Genomic DNA, 12,259 nt, shown 5'->3' with positions numbered 1-12,259 from the left:
TGGTGGCAACCTATTTTATCAGCGATAGCACGCGTAGAAAGCTCTTTCTGGGACAGAGTAACAGCTACACTTTTTTCTTGGTGTCAACTGAACAGATAGAGCCATGCTTACACCTCCGCAAAACAGGATACTAATGAGCGTGTATATCTTTCCAACGCCGTATTTATATAAACAGCTGATGCAATACCTTGCAATTTCTGATGCAATAGAAGCGTTATCTGACGCAATGCCTTTGCTTTGCGACAAACAAAATGGCTATAATCAAACAATATCTTATACGTTCACTACAAATGTTACTATTTTTAAGGTGATGCAGTTTTTTTTTTGTCCGCCACTGTAGGTTTCAATATCTTTTGTGTTTTGGGGAGGGTACCATAAAACCATTGGAAACGTTGGAAACGTCATCACCCAGGTGTAAATTTTCAGGAGCAGAAAAATTGATACTGTACAATCGAACCTTCCAAATCCGGCAAACTCGGACCTGATCCATGATGGATCTTGGAATTTTCCGGACTTCGGGTGATCATATTATAATCATTAAAAAGAAAAAAAAAATCAACAACAACAAAAAACTGCAATTAATTGTACTGTATAAATGTAGCTCTTTTTTTTCGAGAAAAGTAACGTTCATTACATGGAAAATATTATTGAATTATTCAGTGAATAATATGAATTGAATTATTCAGCGAATTCTGAATAATTTAGAAATATTATTCAGAATAACACAGGACAGTAAATATACAGTATATTGTACGGTATAATAAAAATATAATTTCCCCTTCCATAATACCGCGCACAGTGAGGTATATTTTTGAAGGGGAAATAATTATCCTTGTCTGGATCAGACAAGGATAATTCAGTGTAATTAAACCTTTTCTACACAATTGACAATACTCGTCTACGCGGGATGAAAGTCTTAGTTTAAAATGACGTAATGATAAACAAATAGAGTACACATTTTGCTTTATTTCCGGCTATATTCGTTTGTAATCTCAAAATGCATTGACATTGCAAATGGATGAGGGAAATTCCATGACAACCTGCTGGTATAAATAATCCTCTGTAGCAAGAAAAGAAAAGCACCTACTATCATCTACTAACACCTACTAACAATTGAGAATACTCGTCTACGCGGGATGAAAGTCTTAGTTTAAAATGACGTAATGATAAACAAATAGAGTACACATTTTGCTTTATTTCCGGCTATATTCGTTTGTAATCTCAAAATGCATTGACATTGCAAATGGATGAGGGAAATTCCATGACAACCTGCTGGTATAAATAATCCTCTGTAGCAAGAAAAGAAAAGCACCTACTATCATCTCTATTACATATTTACTAGCACGTTAAAATTTTCTTTGGTTTGAGCAGTCTGGGCTATCAGAATATCTGGAAAAAATCAGTTACCATTTCATCAACCAAACTGCTGATATACGCAGTTTGGACAATGGTAAACATTTATTAATGAAATGCACCATCGAAACCGCTATTACGAACTATGAGATTTAATGATAATGATTTTACTTATGCATTGTGAACAGCCGCAATCCTCTGGGTCACCAGAGGATTGTAGTCTGTGAATGTTTCATGTATGAATCGTGAAACTCAGAAACTCTAAGTAATCCACTGCTTAATTAATGAGTCGCTAATCTTGTTCATGAGTAGCAGTAAACAATACCATGATGTAACAGATTTCTCAATCTGTTTGGTGCTCGGTAAAAGCTTATAGGTCCCTGAGGTATATCCATCCTGAGCAACAGGCTGTAACTCTCTGTGTTTACGATTGGTTGATTTAGTGTGTAATGGCGTACTGGCAGCTGAGGCCAATGTGCCAAGTTTAATTTGACGAAATGAGAAATAAATTCTGCTGATTTTTTGGGTTGCGGTAATTCTCTCCTTTTCCTCAACGTATCCGGAAAATAATTGGTGCTGGATTGCCGAATTTAGGAATTACTGGGATATTTTATTTATTTCTTTAATTTTAATAGGCGGCCAGAGCATTAACAAAGTATCCCTATGTCCGGAATAAAATAAAAGTTCTGCGTCCCCAGCCCTCCCAGAAATAAATATAAATGAACAAATAATATAATATTGCAAAATACGTGCCGCACATTCATTTTAAAATGGGTGAGCATGACACTTATTTATTATTATTTTTTAATCATATGTATTTATTTTTAAATCCTATGTTTTTGCACACCTGAATTTGATGCGCACGGAGCAAGTGTCCTCTTACTCACCAGTTGCGACTTTCTTAGGCATTATATTTCTAAGTTTCATTTACATTTTATTTAGAACTGTGATTTGTTTTCGAGATTTTTCGAAAATATTTTGTAAACCTCGGTGAGTTTTAACATGTACCATGTTAAAAATCTGTATATATTGTGTATACTGCTAGACTAGAATTTCAGTCACAATATTATTTTAGACATATGGTTATTTCTTTTGAATTTTTTCCCTATTTTTTTTTTTTGGTTTAACGTAGTAGTAGTAGTAGTGGCATGTGATGCAAGAAAGCAAATGTATGAGCTTATGCAGCATCAGCCAAAAAAAAAAAATCACACCATTCCCTCCAAATGCCTGTCCAGTTCCTCCTTAAATTTATTCAACCTATCAACTTCCACAACGACAGATGGAAGTTTGTTCCAGCAATTAACCACCCGCTGGCTAAAGGAAAATTTCCGCACATCTATTCTACATCTGTCTTTTCTTAATTTGAATTTATGCCCCCTTAGATTCGTAATCTGAACAAGTGGAAGGATCCCATCAGAATTCAGCGTGCTCAACCCATTCAAGGCCTTATATACCTCAATCAGATCACCGCGCAGGTGCCTAGTCTCCAGCCACTGCAATTTGCAGAACTTAAGCCTCTCTTGGTAAGAGGATCCCTTCATTCCCCTCACCAATCTTGTTGCCCTTCTCTGTACACGCTCAAGTAAATCTACATCCTTCCTAAAATGAGGCCTCCAGACCTGTACGCAGTACTCAAGCCATGGCCTGACCATTGCCTTATACAGAGGGATAATCACCTCCTTTTCCCTGCTAGCAAAATTCCTATATATCATTGACAAAACCCCATGACCTGCCCTGGCAGCCTGTCTGCATTGCTCAGAAAACTTCATATCTGCCTGCACAATTACTCCCAGGTCTTTTTCATTTTCTACCACCTTAAGTGTAGTACCACACAGGTACGTTTCTCTGGGGTTACTTCTACCCATATGTAGTACTTTGCATTTGTCAAGGTTAAACTTCAGTTGCCACTTCTTAGCCCATCTGCCCAAATTATCTAGATCCTGTTGCAGTAGCACACTGCCATTACTGTCATTAACAACCCTACCAACCTTTGTATCATCTGCAAACTTCGACATTAAGCCTGATATACCTTCATCAATATCATTGATAAATATACAAAATAACAGTGGACCTAACACCGAACCCTGTGGGACTCCACTAATAACATTAGTCCAAGAAGAGCAGCACCCATTGATTACCACCCTCTGTCTTCTAGCACTTAACCATCCTTTTATCCATTGTAGCAACTTACCCTTAATACATTCTGCTCCAATTTGTACAATAGTCTTCCATGCGCAACAGTGTCAAAAGCTTTCCTGAAATCCAAATATATGATATCAAAATTATTTTTCGCATCCAGTTCCTTTGTAACCACATCATAATATCCTATCAAATTTGTCAGACAAGACTTTCCCTTAACAAACCCATGCTGTGTCTGAATTATTGCTGCAGTCTTGTCTAGATGATCCTGCAATGCATCTTTAACCAGTGACTCCATTATTTTACCCGGAACAGAAGTTAAACTAACTGGTCTGTAATTACTCGTGTCACCCTTTGATCCCCCTTTGTGAATTGGGGGATACATTTGCACATCTCCAGTCCGTGGGAACCTCCCCTGAGCCCAAGGATGCTCTCATAATTATGGCTAAGGGTTTGCTTAGTTGCTTTGCCGCCTCCTTTAATATAACTGGATAGATCCCATCCACCCCAGGTGCTTTTCTTACGTTTAACTTCAACAATTTCTCCTCCACTTTGCTTTCAGGTATTACAAAATCATTAAGTATCCTGCTACAATTTGATAACCTTCCGCCATTTTCAAACCTTAATAATTCCTCATGTGTGAATGTAAATGCAAAATACTACTATCTGAGCAGGATCATCAACAGTCGAACCATCGATGTCAAGTGGACCAATCAGATTCATCCCCTTCCTTTTAGAGTTTATACAATTTGTATAAGTAAAGAAATCCTTGCTGTTTTTTTTAGCATCTTTTGCCAAGGATTTCTCGTAATCTGCCTTCGCCTGCCGAACCTGCATTGTGACCTGATTACAGATTAACTTATATCTGCCATAGGCTTCTGAGTCGCTTGATAATTTATATGCATCCCATGCATTTTTCTTCTCTGTTACGAGTCTCATTAGTTCATTTGACAACCATTTAGGCCTAAACCTTTGACAATATTTCTTAATAGGTACGAACCTTTTAGTAGCTTCCACGATTAATTCCTTGAATGCTTCCCGCTTAGAATTTACTGTTGGTAACATCGTCAGTTGATCCCACTGTACAGAATTTAAAAACTGTCGGAGACCACTGTACTCGCCTTTACGGAAGCAAAAACCCTTTCCTTTACCCCTGATAGCAGTTAAATCTTTAAGTAAATCTCACGTCAGTACACTGTGATCACTGCCACCTAGTGGTTCTTTTATCTGCAAATTCCTAATACATGAATGATCACTGCTATAACCAGATCAAGAGTATTACTTTCTCTGGTTGCCTCTCGAACATGCTGCTGCAGAAAACAATCTTCCAATAAATCCACAAAAGTCTGACTAGTGTGTGAGTGCCCAACCCACAAGTTCCAGTCAATATCTGGGATGTTAAAATCCCCCATTATAAGACATTCCGATTTACTAGCCCACTCTATTTCTCTGTACAATTGTTCATTGTACTCATTCAAGTCATTAGGCCTATAACACACTCCTACTCTTATTTTTGCTTTCGCAGTGCTTATGTCACACAAAACTGACTCAACAGTGCACTGTTCATCTATATCAACTGGATGCACTTCTTTTGATTTTATGTTTTTCTTTATCAACAGCATAACACCTCCTCCCTTCCTATCCTGTCTATCCTTTATAACGTCTATTTATAACGTCTGTTTATAACAGAAATGTAAAATTTATGTTTATTAGTTTCACACGAGCAAAACTTCACTCACTAAAAGCAATTGAAAATTACTATTCGAGAATTCATTCCACTATTGGATGGATTAAGATACTAGGAGCAGTCGTGGCCGAGTGGTTAAGGCGATGGACTTGAAATCCATTGGGATTTTCCCGCGTAGGTTCGAATCCTACCGTCTGCGGTTTTCATTTTTTTTAATTTATCATTTCTTTCTCTTTCAATCTCTGTTCTATATAGGTTCCCAGTCATTAGTGGCAGCATAAATGGCCTCCCTCCTCCTTATATTTGCTGTAATTGCATTAATGTTTTCATTATTTTTTAAATTTAAATTTTATTTTCAGACTCAACAAACGACAGTTTTTAAATTATTATTTTATGAATATTCTAAATACATTTAATGAAGGAATTCAGTTTAATTAGAAATATCTCTGAAAATGGCTTATCAACTCCATAAGTTATATATTTTTTTAAATATTATTTTTTATAGGGGGCGTACACTTCACCTTGAGCTATTTCTAAAATTCTATTTTAAACTAGAGCACCTTATTGTGTTGAAGTCAAATTTAGAAAATCCCACCCACGAAATTTTTACCAAGGAACGCGTACAAATGCATCAAGTAGTGAAAGACAGTTTGCCAAAAAGAAAAATACACGCAACAATAACTGCTGACAGGAGCAGGTAAATATAGAAACTGCCAGTTGATGGTGACAAACAAAATGGAACCTTTTTCACTTTATTTGATGTCAGTAAACGAAATTTTCACTTAACTATTTTCGTGTCTTTTTTTATTTGTAATTATCGGTGAAAAAAAGGAAATATTTCAATAAAATGAATAAATATACAGTAAGAACGTTATTTAGGTATTTGAATATAGAATTCCGTTTGATCTCTCAGTTACAGCCTTGTGGGAAAGTTTCGCAGTACTTCAGCTAAAATGTTATTTATTTATTTTTTTATCTGAATTTATAAATCACTGGGTGTGTTTTGCCATATATTTGTGAGAACAGCTTCCTTAACATTTCGTAATACTGTATTTTCATTTCACTAAGAACCAGTTATTGGTTCTTAGTGAAATGAAAATATTGACCGTACCAGTTAATGTAACAGTGAGAGTGTGGTGTAGATGTCGCTTTTCGAAATTTCTAGGGTTTCCAACCGTCCCGGTCCACAAATGCAAATCCCGCGTTCTGTATTATGTTCAGCGGGACAGCGAAAATCCCGGTTTCAGCGTTTTATTGATTGATCATTAGTATTAGCTTATGCTTATGCTGCACCAGCCAAAAAAAATGTGTGTGTGGGGGGGGGGGGGGGGTAAAATAATAATAAAATTAAATTAATAAATAATAAAAGAAAAGGAAATAGACAACTTATGTCATTTTACTTTTGCCTCTCAGAGCCTTAAACACCTCAATCAAGTCTCCTCTAAGGTGCCTAGTTTCCAAGCTGTACAACCCGCTTTTCAAAGTTTTCCTCATATAGATGTCCTTTTGCCGATCTCACTAGGCGAGTTACCCGTCATTGGAGCTTTTCAAGAAGCTCGATGTCTTTTTTTAGGTGCGGTCTCTATACTTGAACACAGTATTCCAAGTGTGGTCTAACAATAGCGTTATATAATGGGATTATGACGTCCTTATCTCTACTAGCAAATGTTTATCAGTTAATATGATAAACATTTGCTAGTAATATCATTAACTGATGCTAGGTGTAACTTGCATCAGTTAATATGATTAAATTAACAAATTCATTCTAATTCCATATTCCATATTAAGAGGATCAGCAACAACATAAGAAACACAGGTAACAAGATACTGGCACTACACAAAAAAATTAAAGACAAGAATAGATAATACTAATATACCGTTCTTATATATACTGTAATACCAAAATTTCATAAAACGCCAGTTGGTTTCGGATGCATTACCAGCGGTAGAAATTGCTACACCAGTGTAATCGTCAATAAGTTTGAAAATTTTCTAAAACAAATAGTAACATCGAAGTGTTAAAATACTGTATATTAAAGACTATTCCAATTTCACCAAAATAGAAAGACAAAAGTTAGAAGCAGTCGTGGCCGAGTGGTTAAGGCGATGGACTTGAAATCCATTGGGATTTTCCCGCGTAGGTTGGAATCCTACCGGCTGCGGTTTTCGTTTTACCCCAGGGGCTCACATCTGGTGAGTATGGGCTTGGCAAACCCAAGTTCCTGAGCTGGATATCATCATTCTTCTCTTTCTTGGTGATTCCCTCTACTTCTGTCTCTCTCTCTCTCTTTCTGCTTTTCTCTCTCTCAGTCTTTCTGCCTTTCTCTCTCTCTCTCTCTCTCTCTCAGGGTAACACGGAAATTTTTTTTTTTTTTTCTTTTGGCTGGTGCGGCATAAGCCTCAGGCTTCCTTGCACCATATGGCTAATAATAATAATAATAATAATAATAATAATAATAATAATAATAATAATAATAAGACTTTGCCAGCATATTCACGGCCATCCCATTAGATAAGCTCAAAATAGTATTGGACACATGCTTTAAAGATTACATAGAAAATTTAAAACCAGATTATAGCCAATGGGCAGTACAGTATATACAAAGTTCTGCCTATTTAACAACTACACATACGAAGGCAGAGATATGTATATAAACAGATAATAGTGGTCCCTATGGGCTCGAAATACTCAATACTAGTAGCGAAAACGAAAAATAATACAATAAAAGCAACAGCAACCAAATAAAGACATATAGATACATAGACGACATTATTTCTTTTGACAGCAACCTAAACGAGATCAAGAATGATATATATCCCAACGATCTGATATTAATCTATGATTTAACAAAAACGAACTTAGACAACACAAAAGTAACGTTTTTTACACCTCAAAATAAAAATTAAAGAGAATAACCAAGTAGAAATAGGAATATATGATAAGAGAGAAGATTATAACTTTGAAATAATACACCTAAGCAATTGGAGCTCCAATATACCACTCAAGATACAAAGAAATATAATTACTTCACAAGCAATAAGAATATGCAACACTAGTAAAAACAGACCTGGAGCACTTGAGACCTTAAAAGACTAGCTCACTAAAAACAAAATTCCCGACAGATTTATCAAAAAGTATTTACATAATGCAAAAAGTACTTACATAATGCAATACATAATGAAACAACAAAAGTAGAGGGCCGTACTGAGTAATAACAAAACCGGAAACATCAAGACAGGACCATTATGTATAATTTTGTAAATATATTATTTCAGTCTTCATGGGCTAGTCTAAAATCTGTAGCGTGTAAAAGAACACCCTCCGAGGAGGGCAGCTTTATGTTAGGCTAGTATTCTAGTTTTATTTTAGTTTAATTTAATTTAAAGTAGTTAGACATAGGATGTATATAGAATTAGTTATTAGAATTTGATTTTCATATTGATTTTATTTTAGTTTATATTTTTTTCTTTTTCGTGTGTATATATATTCAGTGCATATAATATTAGACTTTAATTTATTTTCATTTATTCAATTATTCATTTTTTTAATTTCTTTATTTATTTATTATTATTTTTTTCCATTTATTCATTTTTTATTATTTTTACATTTTAGCATTTTGTGTATTTTCGCGTGCATTACCGTATGTTTCCGTTTCGCGGATTACATAAGGTTAATCCTGGTCCGTAAGAGGTCGCCACTTAATAATATTTTTTTGGCTACAACACTAAGGTATATGTACAGGAAACTATTGAAACGTTAAAGGCTGTATCTAAGAACTATTTCACATATATGAGCCAGTTACCCACTAATTTAAGTTCAATACCTTAGTTTAAATTTAAAATTATAACAACATAAGTATAAGAGTATATAGTAGTGTTAAATAGAATTTTAAATTTAAGTATAATTTTAATTATAAGTATAAGATTTTGGTGCATATAGGTATACAGACAACCACTTCCGAATGCATATATCTGCCATGTCCAGGGCTGTTGCTAACATGGACGGGAAATTGCGCTCCCGGATAACCTGAGCACCAGCTTTTTATATTATTCAATCATATACTGTTTACTTTTCTACAACTAAAATTCTTCCATACTCTGAGCTATTAGTGTAATAGCTCAGATTTCTATTTATTTATTTCTATTTATTTATTTCTATCCTAATTGCCTTCCTAATTTCGCCTCCCGTTAGCTAAGCAGCCAGACAACGACTTTTAACTATAATACACAAAATTTTACATTAAAAAAAATAAAATAAATAAAAAATATATTTATATATTAAAGGGACTTCAAATTTAAATATGGCCGGGTTTTTTTTTTCATCCGTAATCCGACCCTGCCTGCAACAGATGGTTGCAGTATAGATGTGCGGAAGTTTGTCTTCGGCTAGCAGGTGGTTGATTGTTGGAACAAGCTTCCATCTGTTGTGGAAGTGGATAGCTTGATAAATTCAAGGAAGAAACTAGATCTTGGAGGGGATAGACGGGTAAGGTCGGTAGGATTTTTTTTTTTTTTTTTTTACTGATGTTCTATAAGCTTGCTTTCTTCCTTCCTTCCTTTGACACTACTAATATTAATACTAATTGGCGTAGGCAGTTAATCACAGGTAGTAATACCATACCAGAGGAAAAAATCAGCCATTACTATTTGTGGCCTATGATGCCAGAAGAGAGATTGATCTTTCAATTATTTAAGCATAAAATTCGAGTATCGTTGCCAGATTATTCAGGCGTAATTGCTAAGTTTGCAAATCGTAAACCGTTAAAATAATGATAATAAAATGGCCTCCGTAGCCGAGTGGTCAAGAGTGGGACTGCAGTAACACGCCCTTTGAGTAGACGGGAGTTCAAGCCCCTGACTGCTAAATACGGTTGATCTGCCAACCCGCACTGAACCAGTGTGGCAGATTATGTCCATTCCCTCAACATGACTTGTTAAGGGGGTGAGGACATCCATCCTGCAGTGGATTGACAGTGTCTGCAGAGTTATTTCTAATAATAATAAATTCTGTTTTATACTTCGGGAAGGCCATATAGAGTCGGAGAGAGTTTACAAGATAGAGGTTACATATTTTCTGGTACCAAGTTGATTCAAACACTGGTGTGCAAACTTTGTGTGTACTTCCAAAAATAATATTTTGATTACTATAATTTTATTAATGCCATAAATTTGAATTTGAATTGGGTTTTTATTAATTTTTATTATAAAAACCTTTCATTACTTATGGCCTTTTTCTTACCTACAGTTTAAACTACCTAATGCTTTTATAGGGGAACATCAATAAACTTCTCCGGGGTCACCAGATGTCTAAGTACAGATTACATAATTTATTATGATTTGTGATTTTTTTTTTTTTTTTATTATAACCGAAAACACGAACGGTATACGTGCCAATAGCACTTTAGTATACAGTACTATGTATGGGTTGAAGGCTTAGAAGACAAGATAATTGTTGACATTCAACTTGAATTTCTGTAGATTGCAATTTTCAGGAAATGCATGAGAAGTAAGGAAGATTGCTCCATAGAGCCGAAGAAGAAGAGATAAATGAGGGAAAGAAAAAGTTAATTCTATGAGTTTGGAAGGATGTTAACTGGCTGAGGTGCGTGTTTGGACTGGTTTGGAAGAGAAAGGCTCTGGTATTACAGAACATTGGAAGAAGAGGTTCCTTTGGAAATATCTGTATAAAAGGCATACAGCAGAAACTGAACGTATTATATGTAATGGAAAGTGGAGAGTCATTAATTAACCTAACTGCCCACTTTTGGATAGCGTATAGGAGCTTGAGAGAGGTTTTGGAAGCACTACCCGACATGTATGGAGCAGTATTCCATGCTAGGGCGGATTTGAGATTTAGAAGAAAAGTAACGCCGATAGCGAAAAAAAATATTTGTGACGTGCTTATATGCCAAGAGTAGTCAGGGTAATCCCTAATAGAGGTATGAGGTCTTGTCTAGAAATGTGAGTGTCATCGAAATGAGCACAGGAGCAGCAGACTTTTTCTACAGCTCAGCAGGACTGAGCTGTAGAAGGATTGAAATTAACTAAGTTATCTTTACCCCATTAGAAAATTATCTGGAGATTGGCATTTAATTAAAATGAACAAGTTATTATTATTATTATTATTAGCCATATGGTGCAAGGAAGCCTGAGGCTTATGCTGCACCAGCCAAAAAAAAAAAAAAAAAAAAAAATATATATATATATATATATATATATATATATATATATTTCTGAATTACCCCGAGAGAGAGAGAGAGAGAGAGAGAGAGAGAGAGAGAGAGAGAGAGAGAGAGAGAGAACAAGAGTCAGAAGTAGAAGGGAATCACCAAGAAAGAGAAGAATGATGATATCCAGCTCAGGACCCTGGGTGTGCCAAGCCCATACTCACCAGATTGGTGGATATTCAAGAAGTTGAGACTAATTGTGCAGGGCAAGCTTTCTCAAATTGGAAGATGGAATGTAGTTTACTGTCATCGGCGAAACTATGGATACGATTTGTGTTTAGTGGGAGAAAGTTATTATGCAAGAGAAAAAGAGTAGGAAAAAGAACTGAACCATGGAGAACGCCAACATTAGTTGAGAAGTTAGAAGACAAGGAGCCCTCTATCATTATTCGCGGTGATATTGGTCAGAACAAAAACTGGCTAACCAGTTGCAAAACGCAGAAAGTAAACTACCATATGGAAGCTTCCTTAGAAGACCTTTATGACAAAGTACCATCAAAAGTCTTGGAAATGTCAAGAGATGTTTGAGCTCTCCGAACCCTTTCACTGGATTCATCCAAAGATGAGTAACATAGGCGAAGGTAACACCAATGGATCGACACTGACTGAATCCGTATTGACGATGATTGATCAGATGAAAGGTTTTAAGATAGTTTCAGAGTTGACGGTTTTCTACATTAATGTGGAAGTAATGTAGAAATGTAATTGCAATACATTTAGTGCAATAGGACGTAACCTGTATTGGCGAATGTGAGTGAATTTGATAAAAAATAGTTGTAGATGAACAAACCCCGAGTTATTGGAAATCTGCCAAATTGGAACCTTTAACTTGCTCTTCTTACTCCTTTGAAAA

The 12,259-nt window shown here is 35.6% G+C and overlaps 1 protein-coding gene and 2 non-coding genes across 3 annotated transcripts in view; all 3 read left to right on the top strand.

The window, feature by feature from the left end:
- The window catches only part of LOC150083526 (phosphatidate cytidylyltransferase, photoreceptor-specific-like), a 169,801-nt gene that overhangs the window by 40,355 nt on the left and 117,187 nt on the right, over window positions 1-12,259 (top strand). The window lies entirely within an intron of this gene.
- Window positions 5,297-5,378, top strand: TRNAS-UGA (transfer RNA serine (anticodon UGA)). Its single transcript has one exon. It is a non-coding gene; the product is annotated as a tRNA-Ser (tRNA).
- TRNAS-UGA (transfer RNA serine (anticodon UGA)) lies at window positions 7,260-7,341 on the top strand. The gene has a single exon. It is a non-coding gene; the product is annotated as a tRNA-Ser (tRNA).

The sequence above is a fragment of the Mastigoproctus giganteus genome, chromosome 7 (assembly GCF_048544385.1).
Source record: "Mastigoproctus giganteus isolate SK-2022 chromosome 7, ASM4854438v1, whole genome shotgun sequence".
NCBI classification, from domain to species: Eukaryota; Metazoa; Arthropoda; class Arachnida; order Uropygi; family Thelyphonidae; genus Mastigoproctus; species Mastigoproctus giganteus.
Note: the sequence above shows the minus strand (reverse complement) of the source record. Positions and strands in the feature narration are given on the sequence as shown.